This window comes from Eleutherodactylus coqui, chromosome 5 (assembly GCF_035609145.1).
Source record: "Eleutherodactylus coqui strain aEleCoq1 chromosome 5, aEleCoq1.hap1, whole genome shotgun sequence".
Taxonomy (NCBI): domain Eukaryota; kingdom Metazoa; phylum Chordata; class Amphibia; order Anura; family Eleutherodactylidae; genus Eleutherodactylus; species Eleutherodactylus coqui.
The window spans coordinates 136630378-136652971 of NC_089841.1; positions in this window are offsets into that span (position 1 = coordinate 136630378).

The following is a 22594-nucleotide window of genomic DNA, read 5'->3' on the forward strand; positions in this document are numbered from 1 at the left end:
AAAAATTATATGACTGAGCCTTGTGGGCCTAAGAAAAATTGCCCGTTCGGCGTGATTACGTCAGGTTTCAGGAGGAGGAGCAGGAGGAGGAGGATGAATATTATACACAGATTGATGAAGCTAAAAGGTCCACGTTTTTGATGGTGATAGAGAACAATGCTTCCATCCGCGGGTGCAGCCTACGTATTGTTTAGGTATCGCTGCTGTCCGCTGGTGGAGAAGAGAAGTCTGGGGAAATCCAGGCTTTGTTCATCTTGATGAGTGTAAGCCTGTCGGCACTGTCGGTTGACAGGCGGGTACGCTTATCTGTGATGATTCCCCCAGCTGCACTAAACACCCTCTCTGACAAGACGCTAGCCGCAGGACAAGCAAGCACCTCCAGGGCATACAGCGCGAGTTCAGGCCACGTGTCCAGCTTCGACACCCAGTAGTTGTAGGTGGCAGAGGCGTCACGGAGGACGGTCGTGCGATCGGCTACGTACTCCCTCACCATCCTTTTACAGTGCTCCCGCCGACTCAGCCTTGACTGGGGAGTGGTGACACAGTCTTGCTGGGGAGCCAGAAAGCTGTCAAAGGCCTTAGAGAGTGTTCCCCTGCCTGTGCTGTACATGCTGCCTGATCTCCGCGCCTCCCCTGCTACCTGGCCCTCGGAACTGCGCCTTCGGCCACTAGCGCTGTCGGATGGGAATTTTACCATCAATTTGTCCGCCAGGGTCCTGTGGTATAGCATCACTCTCGAACCCCTTTCCTCTTCGGGTATGACAGTGGAAAGGTTCTCCTTATACCGTGGGTCGAGCAGTGTGTACACCCAGTAATCCGTAGTGGCCAGAATGCGTGTAACGCGAGGGTCACGAGAAAGGCATCCTAACATGAAGTCAGCCATGTGTGCCAGGGTACCTGTACACAACACATGGCTGTCCTCACTAGGAAGATCACTTTCAGGATCCTCCTCCTCCTCCTCCTCCTCAGGCCATACACGCTGAAAGGATGACAGGCAAGCAGCATGGGTACCGTCAGCAGTGGGCCAAGCTGTCTCTTCCCCCTCCTCCTCATCCTCCTCATGCTCCTCCTCCTCAACGCGCTGAGATATAGACAGGAGGGTGCTCTGACTATCCAGCGACATACTGTCTTCCCCCGCCTCTGTTTCCGAGCGCAAAGCGTCTGCCTTTATGCTTTACAGGGAACTTCTCAAGAGGCATAGCAGAGGAATGGTGACGCTAATGATTGCAGCATCGCCGCTCACCATCTGGGTAGACTCCTGAAAGTTTCCAAGAACCTGGCAGATGTCTGCCAACCAGGCCCACTCTTCTGTAAAGAATTGAGGAGGCTGACTCCCACTGCGCCGCCCATGTTGGAGTTGGTATTCCACTATAGCTCTACGCTGCTCATAGAGCCTGGCCAACATGTGGAGCGTAGAGTTCCACCGTGTGGGCACGCCGCACAGCAGTCGGTGCACTGGCAGATGAAACCGATGTTGCAGGGTGCGCAGGGTGGCAGCGTCCGTGTGGGACTTGCAGAAATATGCGCAGAGCCGGTGCACCTTTCCGAGCAGGTCTGACAAGCGTGGGTAGCTTTTCAGAAAGCGCTGAACCACCAAATTAAAGACGTGGGCCAGGCATGGCACGTGCGTGAGGCTGCCGAGCTGCAGAGCCGCCACCAGGTTATGGCCGTTGTCACACACGACCATGCCTGGTTGGAGGCACAGCGGCGAAAGCCAGCGGTCGGTCTGCTCTGTCAGACCCTGCAGCAGTTCGTGGGCCATGTGCCTCTTCTCTCCTAAGCTGAGTAGTTTCAGCACGGCCTGCTGACGCTTGCCCACCGCTGTGCTGCCGTGCCGCGCGACACCGACTGCTGGCGACGTGCTGCTGACACATCTTGATTGCGAGACAGAGGTTGCGTAGGAGGAGGAGGAGGGTGGTTTAGTGGAGGAAGCATACACCGCCGCAGATACCACCACCGAGCTGGGGCCCGCAATTTTGGGGGTGGGTAGGACGTGAGCGGTCCCAGGCTCTGACTCTGTCCCAGCCTCCACTAAATTCACCCAATGTGCCGTCAGGGAGATATAGTGGCCCTGCCCGCCTGTGCTTGTCCACATGTCCGTTGTTAAGTGGACCTTGGCAGTAACCGCGTTGGTGAGGGCGCGTACAATGTTGCGGGAGACGTGGTCGTGCAGGGCTGGGACCGCACATCGGGAAAAGTAGTGACGACTGGGAACTGAGTAGCGCGGGCCCGCCGCCGCCATCATACCTTTGAAAGCCTCCGTTTCCACAACCCTATACGGCAGCATCTCCAGGCTGATAAATTTGGCTATGTGCACGTTTAACACTTGAGCGTGCGGGTGCGTGGCGGCGTACTTGCGCTTGCGCTCCAACACTTGCGCTAGCAACGGCTGGACGGTGCGCTGAGAGACATTGGTGGATGGGGCCAAGGTCAGCAGAGTTGAGGGTGTGGGTGCAGGCCAGGAGACGGTAGTGCCTGTGTCCTGAGAGGGGGGTTGGATCTCAGTGGCAGGTTGGGGCACAGGGGGAGAGGCAGCGGTGCAAACCGGAGGCGGTGAACGGCCTTCGTCCCACCTTGTGGGGTGCTTGGCCATCATATGTCTGCGCATGCTGGTGGTGGTGAGGCTGGTGGTGGTGGCTCCCCGGCTGATCTTGGCGCGACAAAGGTTGCACACCACTGTTCGTCGGTCGTCTGAACTCTCAGTGAAAAACTGCCAGACCTTTGAGCACCTCGGCCTCTGCAGGGTGGCATGGTGTGAGGGGGCGCTTTGGGAAACAGTTGGTGGATTATTCGGTTTGGCCCTGCCTCTACCCCTGGCCACCGCACTGCCTCTTCCTTCCTGCCCTGCTGCTGCACTTGCCTCCCCCTCTGAAGACCTGTCCTTAGTAGGTGTAGCAAACCAGGTGGGGTCAGTCACCTCATCGTCCTGCTGCTCTTCCTCCGAATCCTCTGTGCGCTCCTCCCTCGGACTTACTCCAATTACTACTACCTGAGTGATAGACAACTGTGTCTCATCGTCATCGTCCTCCTCACCCACTGGAAGCTCTTGAGACAGTTGCCGGAAGTCCCCAGCCTCATCCCCCGGACCCCGGGAACTTTCCAAAGGTTGGGCATCGGTCACGACAAACTCCTCCACTGGGAGAGGATTCGGAACCATTGCTGCCCATTCTGGGCAGGGGCCCGAGAACAGTTCCTGGGAGTCTGCCTGCTCCTCAGAATGTGTCATTGTAATGGAGTGAGGAGGCTGGGAGGAACGAAAAGCAGCAGCCAGAGGATTCAGAGTTGCAGCAGTGGACGGCGCAGAATTCTGGGTGGTCGATAGATTGCTGGATGCACTTTCTGCCATCCACGACAGGACCTGCTCACACTGCTCATTTTCTAATAAAGGTCTACCGCGTGGACCCATTAATTGTGAGATGAATGTGGGGACGCCAGAAACGTGCCTCTCTCCTAATCCCGCAGCAGTCGGCTGCGATACACCTGGATCAGGAGCTCGGCCTGTGCCCACACCCTGACTTGGGCCTCCGCGTCCTCGCCCGCGTCCACGTCCTCTAGGCCTACCCCTACCCCACAGCATGCTGTATTACCAGTAGTGCAGAAACAGAACGCTGTAATTAAATGTGCCGCTTATTGGCCTGTGGTTGGAGGCTGACTTCGCTTACGGAACGCACAGCAGAGGCAGGAAAGAATTTTGCGCAAGCCTGCTGTAACACTTAGCTGGCTACGTATGATTAGGACAACTACCCCCAGCAGAGACGCAGTACAGTCAGGACGGTCACAGGGAGCCCAAATAGATTTTTTTCCCAAAATTTTTTTGGAAAAGCCCACTGCCTATATAGACTGGATATGTCTTTCACTGTCCCTGCCTCACCACCACTACTGCCCGTGGACTATGTAAAATTACTGCAGGACGCAATGCTCTGGACGCAATGCTCTGCACGGCCGATATACAAAAAAAAAAATGTGCAACACTGCAAAAAGCAGCCTCAACAGTACTGCACACGGTCAGATGTGGCCCTAAGAAGGACCGTTGGGGTTCTGGAAGCCTAAAATCAATCCTAACACTCTCCCTATAGCAGCTCCGGCATCAGCAGCACTTTCCCTGATCTCTGTCAGAATGCATCTGTGGCGAGCCGCGGGAGGGGCCGATTTATTTACTCGGGTGACACCTGATCTCGCCAGCCACTCACTGCAGGGGGGTGGTATAGGGCTTGAACGTCGCAGGGGAAAGTTGTAATGCCTTCCCTGTCTTTCTATTGGCCAGAAAAGCACGCTAACGTCTCAGAGATGAAATTGAAAGTAACTCGAACATCGCGTGGTGCTCGCCTCTAGTAACGAGCATCTCGAACACGCTATCGAGTATCAAGCTCGGACGAGTACGTTCGCTCATCTCTAACTCTAACCTTTGTGTAAAAGCAGCGCTCTCAGCAGGCACACAATCAGCTGATCATTTGGGATCCTGAGCGACGGACCCTAGCTCATCAACTATTGAGGATAAGTCATCAATAGTATTCTCTCTGAAAAACCTCTTTAGGCTGCATTCCCACGAACGTATATCGGCTCGGTTTTCACGCCGAGCCGATATACAGTGTGCTCATGTGCAGGGGGGGGATGGAAGAGCTAGGAGCAGGAACTGAACTCCCGCCCCCTCTCTGCCTCCTCTCCGCCCCTCTGCACTATTTGCAATGGAAGGAGGTGGGACTGGGCGGGGCTAATTCTCGTAAATTAGCCACGCCCCTGTCCGGCCTCCTTTCATTGCAAATAGTGCAGAGGGGCGGAGAGGATGCAGAGAGGGGCGGAAGCTCAGTTCCTGCTCCTGGCTCTTCCATCCTCCCCTCCTGCAGATGAGGACGACGTATATTGGCTCGGCGTGAAAACCGAGCTGATATACGTTCATGTGAATGCACCCTTAAGAGGTTGTATGAGATTAGAAAAAGATAGCTGCTTTCTTAAAGAAACAGCACTACTCTTGTCCATAGTCTGTGTTTGGCATTGCAACTCGCTGCAGTACCACACATGACCTAAGGACGAGAGTGGTGCTGTTTTTGAAAAAAGAACAACCATGTTTGTTAAAATAAACTGTACTGGATACATGAAGAGTCTCCAGAATATGATAATAAAATGGTCTCTTTTCTGTCTTATTTCATAAAGTTGTAAGTCCTCTTTTCTGTCTAACATCTCCCTGAAATACTCATACCTATAATGACTGGTGTGCACCACATTCTCAAATAAATCAAAGTCATGCTGACCTTGACCAGAGAATCTTAGTGTAGGGGCAGATTAAATTGGCAAAGATCTCAGCCATTTGTTCAGGAGATTTAATATGCTGTCAAATATGAATGTCCCGAAGTTACCTAGTGCCTTCCAGGAAAGGAATAATTACAGGTGTAGAGGGTTATTTCTATAATGTATTAAAGGAATGAGGAAGATTCCAGCATGTAATAAAGTTCATTCAGTACTTTGTTTCTTCATTAAAATCCAAAGGGTTTAAGCGGTGGGTTTGGGTATGTCTGCTTTGGAATTTAATCAAGAAACAATAAAATATTAAATAAACTTTAACAGATGCCGGAATCTTCCTCATTCGTCTGCTGCGGTTGGTGCTCTACGTACTTCTGTGCATCACTGATGATTAGTGAGGTGGCGTTCTGGACATACATGTACTACTCCACATGAAAGCTTTTAACTAACGCTGAAATCTGTTTCATTATATACATTATCTACGATATTTTATTGAAGAAGGACATGCAAAAATGTAGTATTTAGCATGTAAGTGGTATTCTGCATTATACTGTACAAACAGTATTACTTGTGTGAAGGAAGTCATAAGCCTTATTTCAATAGTTAAAGCAAAACTGCAACTCTGAAGCCAAATGAAAAATTGCCTGGGGTTTTTCCAGCACTTTTCCCCGTTTGTACACACAATCTTAAAATGTCAGCTTTTCATTAATTGATCGCCAGGAAGGGTGGAGACTAACCGCTATGATATTCCCCCCACACTCAGGAGCACTGCCCCCTGTGGCCAGCACAAAATTTTGTGCTTGCAATTAGTAGATTCTGGTCAGTCTCCCGGATGTACTCCCTAAGTTCTTCCAGCTTTAAAGACAGGAGCAGATTGGTAACAAAGTGGTCTTGGAAAAAATATGAAAGTGCCCCCATGTTATAGGTGGGTTTAAATTGGCAGAAGGTGGGGCCAGCAGACGTACATAGGGTTTAATGATATGTTTACATGGCTGCGTGATTATTATGAGGTTCTGCAGCAGTTTAGATGTGTGTTACGCTATGTTCACACGTAGCGAAAATGCAAATTTTCCACAGAAGAAAATTGTGTGGCACAAACATCAAAATCTGCATCATTGGTGGGGATTTTGACTTGAAATCATCTGTGGATCCGTATCTCCCAATACTGCGGGCTGCTGTACCCAGAGCGTGCCGCACTATCACCAGTCATGTGATGCGGAAGTGACATCACTTGACTGGTGCATCACATGAATATTGGCAGCGGAGCTCAATAGCAATTGTTGGTGTACTCTGGGTATATATATATATTTGCATTATTCTAATTATGTAGCATTTTTATTAACACTGTTAACATTTTCACATCTGTGCTTAGATTTCAATTGCTCAGCTCCATCGTATGAGCCAAACAGTGAAAATCATAGAATTGCCAAATCTGGCACATCAAAGACATGAACTACGTTCGACTGACCCCAATGACTATAAATGCCTTTCATACAGACAAAATATTTCTGTAGCATGCTGTGGAATTTGCCATTCTCAAAATTATTTTGGTGTATGTTGCTACTTTTGAAGACCCATGGCTTTTTATATTTTTCCACCAACAGATCTCTATGGGGTTTTTTTTTGTGAGATGACTTGTAGTTTCATTGGCATCATTTTGAGGTTTGCAGAATATGCTTTTTTGACTATTTTTTATTCCTGTTTTGGGGAAGCGAGTTGAAAAGAAAATAGCTATTTTGCAATTGTTGTTTTATGGCATTTACTGTACTGGTTAAAAACATAATATTTTATAGTGTGGGTTTAAAAGGATGTCACTATACAGATTCTGTCCAGTTTTATTTATTTATTTTTTTAATAATTAAAGCATTGTGTGGGGGGAAACGTTTTTTTTTTCTCAATTTTTTTTGTAAAACCACTTAGATGACTTGGTCAGCATTGACTGCGGCATCTGAGAGGGTAAACAACATAGAGGAGTGATTAGAGGAGCAAGTGCAAGCTTTTGTTTTTCTACATTAGTTAAAAGAACAACTGAACAACTTACAGTACTATGCAAAGGTTTTAGGCAGGTGCGGGAAAATGGTGCAAAGTAAAAATTTCTTTCAAAAATAGAAGGAGTCTGATTGGCTTCAAATTTATCCTGCAGCAGCAAAACAGCCCCCATCCTAAAGCCGAAGTCATTAAGACGTATCTTCAGCATAAAGAAGAACACGGACTCCAAAAAGTAATGATCTGGCTCCCACAGAACTTTGATCTCAACATCATCAAGTCTGTCTGGGATTACATGAAGAGACAGAAGGATTTGAGTAAGCCTTCATCCACAGAAGATCTGTGCTTAGTACTCCAAGATGTTTTAAAAAAAACCTCCCTGCCAAATTCCTTCAAAAACTGAGTGCAAGTGTACCTAAAAGAACTGATGCCGTTTTGAAGACAGAGGGTGATCACACAAAGAATTGATTGGGTTTAGATTTCTCTTTTGTCTATTTGTTAATTGACGAAAATAAACTATTAGCACTTCTATTTTTGAAAACATTCTTACTTTGCAGCATTTTCTTAAACATTTGCACATTACTGTATAACAGGTGATCTGGTTTCTTTTATTTTTAAGGGAAAATGCTCATCAACGTTTTCTGTATTTCATATTCAGCATATGTCTGGAACAAAGTATAATGCACAATGCTTATGATGGTATCAAAAAAGCTTTTGGTCTTTTATTTCTTTCAAGGCAATACAGCAGTATTGTCTTGTGTACAACTGATGAAGTTTACTGTACTTGTTATTGCTAATTATCAAGCCAAATTGCACTGTAGACATACTGTGCCTTGTACATGTCTAGACTGCTTGAGCCTGCATTATACTGCAAGAGAGTGCTTCTTTCCAGTAAAAAGGGTCTGCAGCAGACAAGCCAAGCTAGGCCATATAATTTGGCTGAGCTAGCTACCACACCTCTAATAGGGGACTTGGTGCATCGTGACTCATTCAGCTGTATGACAATTTATTTTCAAGGCTCTAGAAGTGAGATTTTCAGTAGAAGATTGCTGCACTTCATCTAATTCCAGTGTCCCTGACTTCATTATTTATGTTCCTGACCTCCATAAAACACCGTCCAAGTAATGCAGTGCGCATCTTTAAAGTGTATGGCATTGTCTCTCGTATATCATAATTTAGATTGAATGCAGTTTTCTATCCTGCATTTACATAATAGTTATCTAATCACTTTATGAGAATGTATTTGGACTGGTAAGTTATTATCCTTTTAGCTAAAGGCCAGCTGCAAATGAACGGGTCGGATTCTGCATGCGGGAGCCCACAACGGAATCTGGCCGGCATCCGTGCGTACTTGTCACTTTTCTTCTTTATCTGTAATGCAGATGGCTGTGGTGAGCCGCTGTTGGACACGTGCAGTACAGATTTTTTTTATGTTTCTTTTTCCCGCGCCGTCGCTAGGCCATGACGCGGGTACCCATGACCTATCCGCGATGTCAATTGCATATGGGCCACAAATCAACTTCAATGGAAGCCGTCATTGTGGAAATTGCACTAAGATAGAACAGGTACTGGTGTAGCTTGATGCCACCAGGAAGTACTAGTGGAGTCAAGTTTGACTGGGGGATTACGCCCCCTGTATGTGATTGGCTGCAAAGCTGGGTTTCAATAAAAACTTTTGAAAGACCTTGTGAACCCTCCATGCAGCTGGCAAGTCCAGTTGATAGGCGAGAGGATTCACTACACGTGTGACAACAAACGGCCCCACGTAACATGGCGCCAGCTTCAAAGACGGGACCTTTAATTTGAGATTTTTGGAAGACAGGTATACCTTCTGCCCTATGCTGTAAGGACCAGACACTAACAGACTCCTCCCACTACGCAACTGCAGACGAGCCCCCGTTGCTTCCAAGTTTTCCTGTACCTCTTTCCATACTCCTTGCAACGTATCTGTGGCGACGTCAGCTGCAGGGCAGACAGACGGAGTAGGAATCGATATAAGCGAGGATGCTGTCAGTATCCACAAAAGAACGGAGACACCCCAGTGGAAGAACAAGTGTGGTTGTTCAGCGCAAACTCTACCAACAGCAGGAACTCTGCCCATTGATGAGCCTTTTCGCCAGCAAACAACCGTAGATATTGCACTAAATCCTGGTTCTTCCGCTCAGTCTGGCCATTGGTTTACAGGTGGAATGCTGACGAAAAGGAAAGCGTCGTTCCCAGGTTTCTGCAGAAGGCTCGCCAAAACTGCGCAACAAACTGAACCCCGCGATCAGATACAATGTTTTCGGGAGCCCCATGTAGGCGAATGATTTCTTTTACAAAAATCCTAGAAAATTCTATTGCCGAAGGCCATCTTCAAGAACCGATCAACAACCATTAAAATAGTGGTGAACTTCTGGGAGGTCGGTGATAAAATCTACCGATACCTGCGACCATGGGCTAGAAGATACCGGTAACAGTCTCAGAGGCCCCTCCGCAGCACGCCGCCAACTTTTATTGCAAGCACAGACAGAGCATCCCTTAACAAAGTCGAGTATCTCCTGAGCCATGCCTGGCCACCAGAAGTGTCTAGAACAAAGATCCAGAGTCCCCTGTACCTCCGGATCTCCTGCGAAAACCGACGAGTGAGATTCTTCAATGACTCTGAGACGTGAGGTCTCTGGCACAAACCATCTGCCCTCCGGCACCCCGAAGGAGCGTCCTGCTGACAGTTCTGTAGTTAAGGCACGAGGTTAGTTTCTACAGCTGCCACCACCACCCCAGGTGCCAAGATATTCTCAGGAGTAACTGTCTCACTTTCCAGCGACCCGAAACTCCGTGACAGGGCATCCGCCTTCACATTCTTCTCTCCCGGAATATAGGTCACGATGAAATTAAACCTGGCGAAAAACAACGCCCACCTGGCTTGATGAGCGGTGAGTCTTTTAGCATTGGCAATATATACCAAGTTTTTGTGATCGGTATACACGGTAATGGGGTGTCTAGCTCCCTTAAGATGGTGTCGCCACTCTTCAAGGGCCCATTTGATTGCCCATTAACTTGTGGTTACCCACGTCATAGTTACGTTCTGTCGAGCTAAACTTCTGTGAAAAGAACGCACATGGGCAATATCTGGATCTCCCACTGACCTCCTGAGACAACACAGCTCCTGCTCCTACGTCAGACGCATCTACCTCAACGAAAAATGGTCGCCGCGCGTCCGGCTGTACTAACACCGGGGCAGTCGTAAATGCTCTTTTTAGACGACTAAAAGTCTCCAGGGCCTCAGGCGACCATCTTTCCCAGTCGACCCCTTTCTTGGTAAGATCAGTCAAGGGTTGAGCAATAACTGAGTAATTCTTAATGAACTTTCAGTAAAAATTAGCGAAACCCAAAAACCGCTGGAGAGCCTTAAAATTATCTGGTCTGACCCATTGAGAGATTGCTGCTACTTTATCAGACTCCATCTGAATCTCCGTGGGTGAAATCACATAACCCAGGAAAGATACTTTTTTGGTACGAAATATACATTTCTCCAACTTGACAAAAAGTTGGTACTCGCGCAAACAGGTCAGAACCAACCTCAAGTGTCGCACATGTGAATCCCATTCTGGGCAATACACCAGAATGTCATAAAGATATATGACCAGAAACACCCCCAAGAAGTCGTGGAAGACCGCATTCATAAAACCCAGAAACACAGCGGGGGCGTTACAGAGTCCGAATGACATAACTAGTAGAGATGAGCGAGCGTACTCGTCCGAGCTTGATACTCATTCGAGTATTAGGGTACTTGAGATGCTCGTTACTCGAGACGAGCACCACGCGGTGTTCGAGTCACTTTCATTTTCTTCCCAGAAAATTTTGCCCCGTTTTCTGGCCAATAGTAACACAGGGAAGGCATTACAACTTCCTCCTGTGAAGTTCCAGCCCTATCCCACCCCCCTGCAGTGAGTGGCTGGGGAGATCAGGTGCCACCCGAGTATGTAAACTGGGCCCGCCCGCGGCTCGCCACAGATGCACGCTGAGAGACATTAGGGAAAGTGCCGTCTTGCTGTAGCTGCTATAGGGGGAGTGTTAGGCTGTTATATTCGTCTTCAAGAACCCCAACGGTACTTCTTAGGGCCACATCTGACCGTGTGCAGTACTGTTGAGGCTGCTTTTAGCAGTTTTGCAAATTTTTTTTTTCGTATATCCGGCGTGCAGACCATAGCGTGCTCAGTCTGCAGTCATTTTACTGAGTATAGGGGCAGTACTGGTGAGGCAGGGACAGTGGTACAGGGAAAGAGGTATACTGGCTATATAGGCAGTGGGCTTTTTCAAAAAAATTGGAAAAAAAAATCTTTGGCCTGCCTGTGTCGCTCACTTATTACCCAGCTAGGTGTTACTGCAGCCTTGCGCATAATTTTTTCTGGCTGCACTGTGCTTTCAATAACCACAGTCATCCTCCAACAGGGAAATCCATATACAGGCTATATAGGCAGTGGGCTTTTTCCCAAAAATTGGAAAAAAATACAATATTTGGGCTGCCTGTGACCGTCTTCAGTTTATTGCATGTCTGCTGGGGGTACTAGTAGTCGCTCATTAATACCCAGCCTTGCGCATAATTTTTTTTGGCTGCACTGTGCTTTCAATAACCACAGTCATCCTCCAACAGGGAAATCCATATACAGGCTATATAAGCAGGGGGCTTTTTCCCAAAAATTGGAAAAAAATACTATATTTTGCCTGCCTGTGACCGTCTTCAGTTTACTGCGTGTCTGCTGGGGGTAGTAGTCGCTCATTATTACCTAGCTAAGCGTTACAGCAGACTTGCGCATAATTGTTTCCTGGCTCTGCTGTGCCCTTTACATGATTGCCGTCATCCCGCCAGAGGGAAACAGTATACATATATACGCTGCATACGGTATCTGTCTGGTTTTTCACCTCACCATTTTAAAAAATTGAAGCAAAATACTTAAGGCCTACCACTGGCCTTTGACCACTTGACTGGTTCTGCGCTGTGAATTCCAGTAGCTCAGTCATACGCACCTAGGTCTCACTACAGGCTTGCGCATAATTGTTTCCTGGCTCTGCTGTGTCCGTTACATGATCGCCGTCATCCCGCCAGAGGGAAAGAGTATACAATATATACGCTGCATATGGTGTCTGTCTGGTTTTTCACCTCACCATTTTAAAAAATTGAAGCAAAATACTTAAGGCCTACCACTGGCCTTTGGCCACTTGACTGGTTCTGCGCTGTGAATTCCAGTAGCTCAGTCATACGCACCTAGGTCTCACTACAGGCTTGCGCATAATTGTTTCCTGGCTCTGCTGTGTCCGTTACATGATCGCCGTCATCCCGCCAGAGGGAAAGAGTATACAATATATACGCTGCATATGGTGTCTGTCTGGTTTTTCACCTCACCATTTTAAAAAATTGAAGCAAAATACTTAAGGCCTACCACTGGCCTTTGGCCACTTGACTGGTTCTGCGCTGTGAATTCCAGTAGCTCAGTCATACGCACCTAGGTCTCACTACAGGCTTGCGCATAATTGTTTCCTGGCTCTGCTGTGCGCTCCATAAGCGAAGTCAGCCTCCAACCACAGGCCAATAAGCGGCACATTTAATTACAGCGTTCTGTTTCTGCTCTAATACTGTGCTCCCCCTATACTGCTGCTAGTGATATGTTACTGAGGCCTGTCCCTAATGCTACCGCTGAAATGTTACTAATTCTGGGCTCTGCCTATACCGCTGCTAATGCTATGTCACTGGGGTGTGGAAACGGAGGCTTCCCAAAGACATGATGGCGGCGAGGCCATTTCCCACCAACGCGGTTACTGTTAAGGTGCATATTACCACGGACACGTGGAGAGGACACGTAGTGCCTCAAAAACATCCCCCTCCTCCTCCAACAATGAAAACATTCTTGGCAAATACCTTTGCATTGGTCCATCTGGTGGCAGTCCAAGAATTTCACCTTTAACTACACAACAAGAGAGCCCCCCACCATCCCCCCACCATGGCCCACTTAATCCTGGCCACATTCCGAAAACCAACTAAATAAAACCGAGCTACTAGGTCCGCAGTCACCACCACATTCCCACCAACGCGGTTACTGTTAAGGTACATATTACCAGTCTGACTGGGGCATGCAGTGTGGGCCGAAGCCCACCTGTATTGTATCTGACGTTAGCTCTGCTGAGCAGGGCACTGCAATGGGATACATTTATGTACCGCCGATGGGTTCCAGGGAGCCACCCATGCTTTGGGTCCACACGGACTTCACATTAGGGAGTTGTACCTGCCTGTGTCTACTTATAAAAAAACCCCAGTCTGATTGGGGCATGCAGTGGGGGCCGAAGCCCACCTGCGTTTAATCTGACGTTACCTCAGCCGTGCTGGGCAATGCAATGAGGTTTATTTATGTAACGCCGGTGGCTTCCTGGGACCCACCCATGCTGTCGGTCCACACGGAGTTGTACCTGCCTGTGTCTACTTATAAAGAACCCCAGTCTGACTGGGGCATGCAGTGTGGGCCGAAGCCCACCTGTATTTAATCTGACGTTAGCTCTGCTGTCCAGGGCACTGCAATGGGATTTATTTATGTACTGCCTGTGGGTTCCAGGGAGCCACCCATGCTTTGGGTCCACACGGACTTCACATTAGGGATTTGTACCTGCCTGTGTCTATGTATTAAAAACCCAGGCCAGACTGGGGCATGCAGTGTGGGCCGAAGCCCACCTGCATTTAATCTGACGTTACCTCAGCTGTGCTGGGCAATGCAATGGAATTTATTTATTTAACGCCGGTGGCTTCCTGGGACCCACCCATGCTGTCGGTCCACACGGAGTTGTACCTGCCTGTGTCTACTTATAAAGAACCCCAGTCTGACTGGGGCATGCAGTGTGGGCCGAAGCCCACCTGTATTTAATCTGACGTTAGCTCTACTATCCGGGGCACTGCATTGGGACAAACTACAGGAGCAATACAGCGCTAATGAGACGTGCACAGCTATGCTAGCATTGGAGTCCGCTGTAGGCACGCGATTGCTGAGAGTTTGTGCAGAGACCTATGTCCTGGGTGCAGTGAAAGTCCGCTTCCAGCCTAGGATTGCTGAATCTGTGGGCCGAGGCCTATGCCGTGGGCGCGGTGCAAGTCTGCCATGTTTGGCCGCTCAGATCAATTTTTTGTTCATGTCTTGGGTTTCCTAGGACCCACCTATGCTGTTGGAGCAAACTTAGTTCCCATTGCGGTGTTTGACCTGTCTGGCACAAAGGCACTGACTGACTTGGGTAGGGGGCAGAGTGCTGATGGCTTTCCCCTTGCAGTGTGGATTGAGCTATGCGACACCTTGACAGAATGAATACTGTGTGGCACATGGATTCCCCATTGCTATGCCCACGTTTGCAGCTCCTGATGGAGGTGGCACAGGATTGGAGTTCTCATTGCTTCTGTACAGCATTGTGGGCTATCGCCCCGCCCCTTTTAAAGAGGGTCGCTGCCTGGCCCTGCCAACCCTCTGCAGTGTGTGCCTCCGATTCCTCCTCATGGCAGACACACTTATAAATAGACATGAGGGTGGTGTGGCTAAGAGGCTAGCGTGTGGCATGAGGGCAGCTGAAGGCTGCGCAGGGACACTTTGATGTGTGCTGTGAACACTGGGTCGTGCGGGGGGGTTGAGCAGCATGTAACCCAGGAGAAGTGGCAGCAGAGTGTCATGCAGGCAGTGATTGTGCTTTGTTGGAGGTAGTGTGGTGCTTAGCTAAGGTATGCCTTGCTAATGAGGGTTTTTCAGAAGTAAAAATTGTTGGGGGGGGCCACTCTTGCCGCTATTGTGGCTTAATAGTGGGACCTGGGAACTTGAGATGCAGCCCAACATGTAGCCCCTCGCCTGCCCTATCCGTTGCTGTGTCGTTCCCATCACTTTCTTGAATTTCCCAGATTTTCACAAATGAAAACCTTAGCGAGCATCGGCGATATACAAAAATGCTCGAGTCGCCCATTGACTTCAATGGGGTTCGTTACTCGAAACGAACCCTCGAGCATCGCGGGAAGTTCGACTTGAGTAACGAGCACCCGAGCATTTTGGTGCTCGTTCATCTCTAATAACTAGACATTCAGAATGTCCTAACGGGGTGTTGAACACGGTCTTCCATTAATCTCCTTCTCGAATGTGAATTAAATTGTAAGCCCCCCTTAAGTCTAGTTTGGAAAACCAGTGGGCCCCCACCACCTGACTCAATGAGTCCGGAATCAGAGGCAAGGAGCATTGGTTCTTCACTGTCATTTTATTCAGAGCCCGATAATCCACACAAGGCCTCAATGTTCCATCTTTCTTCTCTACAAAGAAGAGACACGCCCCAGCAGGGGACCTGGACGGCAGTATATGTCGTTTTTCCAGAGACTCTGAGATATAGGACTTAAGGGCTTCGTGCTCATGCCCCGACAAATTGAAAATGGTTCCTTTAGGGATGGGACTGTGGGGAATCAAATCAATACCACAGTCCCACTCCCTATGGGGAGGCAAGGTCTCAGACAGTTTCTTGGAGAATACGTCCTGAAAATCAGACAAATACTCCGGGACAAGCACGGTATCTGCTGACCACATGGATATAGGAGTTAAGTGATTATGACAGGACGACCCCCAATGTGTCAATTCCCGGGTGGACCAATCAAACTGGGGGTTGTGCAGTGCCAACCAGGGCATACCAAGCACCACATCAACAGACATCCTTTCCACAACCAGGAAGGACAGATTCTCAGAATGGAGAACACCCACAATGAACTATAGAATGGGAGTCCTCCATTAGACAACACCTGTGGACACAGGAGTTGACTGAATACTGGCAAAGTGTATGGAGGACTCAAGCGTGGAGAATTCGGTTATGAGGGGTCTGACAAAATTTAAATTAATCAGATTGGTGGCAGCACCCGAATCAATAAAGGCTTGACCGGACCGAATAAAATCCCGGAAGCCAACTTAGGGAGTACCTGTGATCCTAAGCGATCCTCCTGACAATTGCCTAGGATCTGTAGTTTTCCGCCGGTTCAGACTGATGTTGCTGTTGCTTCTGTGGACAGGTTGCCACCCGATGTCCGGCTTCCCCACAGTAGAGGCAAAGATGGTGAGTCATCCGGAACCGTCACCGTTCCTTGGGACTTAGCTGGTCCACTTCCATAGGCTCGGCTCCAGGAGTTGGCATGGGAGAAGTAGGAGCGGGTCTGCAGGACTCCCCAGTTTTACAGGCCTGTCGTTCCTTTTGTCTAGATCTCAGCCTCCTGTCAGCTTTTACTGCCAATTCCATCGCCTCACTAAGTTTTGCGGGAGCGGGATGGGAAATAAGTAGATCCTTGACAGCATCAGAAAGGCCTGACAAAAACACATCTTTGAGGGAACTATCATTCCAGGAGGTTTCACCGGCAAACTGTCTAAACTTAGAGCAATAGACTTCAGCACACTGCTGCCCCTGACGTAACGCCATGAGATGAGATACTGCTAACCCCGCCCGGTTCGGCTCATCAAAAATACCTCCTAGTTCCCGAAAAAACGAATCAACAGACTGCAGGCAAGCCGAACTCTCGGGTAAGGAGTAGGCCCAAGTCTGGAGGGAACCCCGAAGTAGGGACATAATTAATCCCACCTTCTGGGACTCTGAACCGGAGGATCCGGGTGGCATTCGGAAATATAGTCTACATGCCTTCTGAAAAACAAAAAACTTACTTCTCTCCCCGGAAAACACCTCAGGGAGAGGACACTTAGGCTCAGGGCTGGAAGGTTCGGCAGAAACATACACATACTGCCGCTGCTCCTGGGCCACCATACGACCGAACAGGTCTTGGATTATGCCCACTAAACCCTGCAACTGACTTGTGAGGTTACTCACGGCCTCCATTGGAGAGCAAAAACAAACTCCGCTGGACAATTTTAAGGGCCAGTTATTATGTTACAGGATCCTACCCGATGATACGCCAGCCCGGGTTGCCCTAGAGCTTACCCACAACCCCTGTCCCTGCCTACTTGCCTCCACTCCTGGCTAACCCCAGGCGGGCAACTGGGCAGCAGTCCCTACACTCATTAGGGACCAAGAGGAGGGACTGGCGTAGCAAGATGGAACAGGGTAGAATACCGACAGGAAGGGCAGATGAACTAACCCAGCAGTAAATAACCGCAGACCGAGGCAGATGGGATGACCTGGCAGAACTAGCAAAACAAGCTGAAAAACAGGAGACTGACAGAAGCAGGATGCACGCACTCTGACAAAAAACCAATAACTGGCAGTGAATGCACCTTACTGCCAGCCTTATAAACAGAGCTCTCCGCCCAGGGGTAGAGAGAGGGAGTCCCCACTTCCCAGCAGGATCCAACATATAGGAAGTCGTGCACAGATCTGCAATCACAGGTGCGCGGCGCCACCTGGACTCATGAGCAGGCGCACCGCGCGGACCAACCACCCGCACCAGGCAGCCGGACAACAAGCCGGGGGGAAGCGCCCCAACCGCGGGACCCTGCGCCCAGCCGCCGCATGGTAACAGCATGTTACAAACGGTATATGCAGCAGGTTCGCGGTGGAGATGCTGACTGCGGATTTTGCAATGCAAATATGTTCATGTGCAGCCACCCTCAAAAAAATAGATTTTGAATATTTTCATCAAAATTAGAAAAATTATTCATTTTCTGACATCCAAACTAAATAAAAGGACACTTTCAAAATGGTGTGAACATACAGTGCACATATAGTAAATGTTATTTATTAGCTGGTTTGCATGGTATGATTATAATTATCTGTCTTACAAGCAGAAAAAAGTCTGAAAATTGCAAATTTTCCTAAATTTTCTGTAAATGTAGAATTAAAAAATAAATAAATAAATAAAATACAAAACATATTGACCAAAATTCACCACTAACATAAAGTACAATGTGTCATGAGAAAAAGTCTCAGAATCACTTGCATAAGTGAAAGCATTCCCAAGTTATTACCACTTAAAATCACACAAGTCAGATTTGAAAAATGGAGCCTGATCAGGGAGGCAAAAACTGGCTGCAGGAGGAAGGGGTTAAATATGTGCCTATTGTATATGACTAGCCATTAAAAATACAGAAAAAAAGTGAAACGGGCTTTGAGCACATTAACAACACTGGAATTATGTTAGTAAAGAATGGAAATGAGTTGTCATACTGTAACAGCTCTTGTATTCTTTTGTAGGCGCTGAGTAGAGACATCATCATCCTGTTCTCAAGTATGAATGTAATCACATCAGTTACCTGCTTTAATTGTATCAAGAAAATGGCGTTCAGCCAAAATCCATGAAGGTCACCCTCTAATTTTATTGAAACAAAATCCTTTTTTGTTTGTGTCAGGGAACAGAGGATGTGACAGTAGAGTCGCACCAGGACCAACTGGTCTACAAACCTGTTTTCCAAAACGTTTCTTCTTTATTTCTCTCATCAATGTAGCCATCTAGGACAGCCACCCTCCTGCGGATCCCACAGGCACAACTGCTCTGCCGGGGACAACTTTCTGAGTTAACCTTATGTCATGAAAACTCTAGGCCAGTATATCCCAACCCTTCCAGCCTCGGGGCACTCCTAAGAAAACATTTTCTACCTCACACCTGCCAAAATTTTTTCAAAATTTACAAATTATAGCTAAAAGTTATTTATCATCTTTCAGTCATTTTCAACTACTCACATCCCAATAACAACAGCAATGTGCAGGCCTCACTGTCCCTCCCCCATTCCCTCAGCAGCAATGTGCAGGCCTCAGTGTTCCTCCCCCATTCGCTCAGCAGCAATATGCGGGCCCCACTGCCCCTCTTCCACTCTCCAAACAGCAATGTGCGGGCCCCACTGCGCCTCTTCCACTCTCCAAACAGCAATGTGCGGGCCTCACTGCCCCTTTCCAGTCCCCAAACAGCAATGTGTAGGTTTCACTACCCCTCTCCCACTCTTCAAACAACAATGTGCGGGCCTCACTGCCCTTCTCCCCCTCACAAAATAGCAATGTTCGGGCCTCACTGCTCCTCTCCCACTCTCCAAACAATAATATGCGGGTCTGACTGCCCTTCCCACAAAACAACAATTTACAGACACCATTATTACTCTCTCTGTGCCCCCTCCAGCAGCTGCTGCTAATGCCTTCTGTACGGCCCCCAGTTCAAGAGGTAATGGATTTCATTTGATGGGGGACAGTCAGGTGCCTTTTGCAGACCTGCCCATCATTGGACCTCAACCAGGCGCCTTCTGCACACTTGGTTGGTGTTGGAGGAGGCCAGTTGTGGTCAGAACTTCTGCAGTTGCCACTTAGTATAAAGGAGGGAAATGGGAAAATGCGTACAGTTGATTTCTCTCAACCTGTGTGCTATGGCAGCCCTGGCAGGTTCTCACGGCACACCAGGATGACACTGCACCCTAGTTGGGAATCGCTGCTCTAGGAAAACCATGATGTATAGTTGCATCATAGAGGGCCAAGTGATAAATAATTACTTATACTTACCCAAGTTGGGGGGAAAAAAATTACAACTCTTGCAAACAAAGCTTCCTATGGCTATATCAGGGCTTATATAGTATATCTAGAAAAGCACTTTAGATTTTTTCAGATTAGTTTCCTCTGTACAGTACCATTCTTAACCCACTGTGGTGCAGGTACTGATGTGGTGTGCTGGAATGAGGCAGTCAGGTGAGGGAATATACGGTGCTGGCTAGTTCCCCTCTATAGTGGCCAACTACAAGGGCACTCCCCAAAACAAGAGAAGAAAAGCAGGAGGCCACATATAAACCTGAAGCCATTTTTTGAGAAATTGTTGATATCATATAAAGCATGTTATTCATGGTGCATTATTTACCCTGATGAAGCTACCTATGGTGTAGCAATATGCATTGAGCAACTTTCTCTTTTCTGCGACCGAGTACCATGGATGAGTATACAATTCTTGGAACGCCTATACTTTTTATGGCGTTACCTGACCCCTCTCATTTCTGATTGCCCAGTGTGCCACATTTGCATTTTCCTTTTTGTATATTTGAGGCTTATACATGTGAGACTATACGCTAGGTGCCATTAATGTTAGCACATGTGTATCATCCTTTTTGCACTTTATTAGGTACCAGTGTTTTTTCTGTTTCCCATATTTTTTCTTTTGGTTAATATGTTTTGTATCACATACTTATGAATAAAGTTGTCTTATATCCTTTTCATATTTGATTGTGCTTCATGTTTATATGCGGTTTCCTGCTTTTCTTATCTTTCATTGGCTATCAGACTCATTTTTGGTTGCTCCTCATTGGTTTGATTTCTTTTATGTGCTGCCGTTTCTTGCACTTATTATTTGTTACTCCCCAAAACAGTTCCACGGTGATCAAAAGGTGGGTTGATGTTGTTGTGTATTGGGTTGATTGCTGCTCTGTGGGACACATGGTATGTGGAAGTCTGTAACTCCAATAGCATTTCAGAGAGTCAAAGGAGGCAATTTAACTCACATGTACTTGTTCAATAAGTAATGGTACAACATCCAAAGATGAAGGCACAGTTCTTAAAAAATAAACAATTAAAACAGGCTTTTGGCTGGGGGTGGCTGTGTCCCTCTCTGAGTGATGTTTTTCTTCCTACTGCACTGTCAGGTGTCCTCATAGCCCTGGAGTCAACAGCTTGTTAGCAGGCCTCACACTAGAGGCGTTATTTTAGAATATGGGATTTATCTTAGCCTGTGCTTTAATTTTCCTCTACTCAAAAGAAGGCCTGCCATCGGCCTTCCAGAACTGCAAGAAGTGATTTGGTGAACTTAACTCAGCCTCTAACAACTGTACTGGTTGTGATACAGTCCTATATAACCCCCCCCCCACACACACACACACACACACACACCTGCCTCCCCCCCCCCCCCAACACACACCTGCCTAACTGATTGAAGGCTATATGTATGCAAACTAAATAGACATAATAGAAAGACATTGTAGTTCAGGGTAACTTCTGGGGTAGCAGATACATTTTTATAGGTACCACACTGGGTCGGGGGGTATTTAGTTTCTCCTTGTGCAGAACACAGTAGATGTAAGGAGACATATAAGGCCATGCATTGCTCCTCTTGGAAATTTTGTATGCAAATGGGAGATGATACAATGCCTTTAAGGCACCACCTGTTAGATGGTACCAATCCTGCAAGTCAATAGCTGACTCTTTTCCAGGCCTTGTAACATGATGGGGAATAAAAACCAAAGTCAGTGGTGCTTTACAGGCATTATACATTCTCCCATTTCTATACTAAATTTCCAAGAAGAGCATGCATAGCCTAATAAGTTTCTTTACACCGACCAGGTGCTCTCTGCAGGAAGAGACTATATGCCTCTTGACCTACAACATAGACCTCTCACCCAGCCAGCAACTACTATAATACACTGATGAGGGGCAAAAACCCTGAAACAGCTGTCTGTGCATGGTTAGCTTTTCTTTTTGGAGAAGCTTCTGGTTTTGGCTTATATTCCCAGTCATTACAAGGCTTGTTAACAAGTCTGACATTGACTTACAGCAATGCTATCTGTTAACAGCCAGCACTGTAGAGACATTCTGATGTCTCCTATTTGCATACTGGGTACCACACTGACTCTCAGCCCATTTCACATCCTTTAGAGATTAATTACAGTTCATAATATGTGTATTACGTCTTACCTCACTGTTTGGTAGTCTTTAAGATTTACGTTAATCTAATTCTAGCATATGTCTCCAGTATAATAAATAACATTGCTGCTTGGTAAAAATTAAACTTTAAAAGCAAGGCTCTGACAGCAGAGGCATCCACGCTGGAGATAATGCAGCAGAGCTGTCTGGAAGGGGAACACTGTGTAATTAGTCTGTGTTGGCAGAGGAACAGATCTGCTGACTCAGCCTTGTTCAGAGTATCTCAGTGTTCACAGCTAGGTTTATACACAGTGATTTCTCTTCCGATATCTCTAACAGAGCGAGTTTATAGAGCTGTCACTGAGATGTATTAACCAGTACTAGGCTTTATTCACCTCAACACTTGTTTGTTGCAAATATGGCATGTTTCTGTATCCTTGGTTTTCTGGTTCAGAGCTCTGAAGAGTTATTCAAGTGACGGGATACATAATATAGAGACTGGCTTTGAACACAACTTTGTTTTTAATTAATAAAACATTTTATTATCTCATTTTTCAGCACACTTCATCCTGAAACGGGAATGGAAAGGAAGTGTCTGTTATAGGAAAGATCAACTTCCCCTGTCTGCTGCCTTATCCATCAACAACTGATGCTATTCTTCATTACCTGGAGCACATGTTTAGAATACATCTTTCCACAAATGTTAACAAAAAACCCTCAATTTATGCTCCCAAGAGCAAAAACACATGGTGTTCACAAGGAAAGTCCTATCTATGTTTATTGTTGAGCACTGATA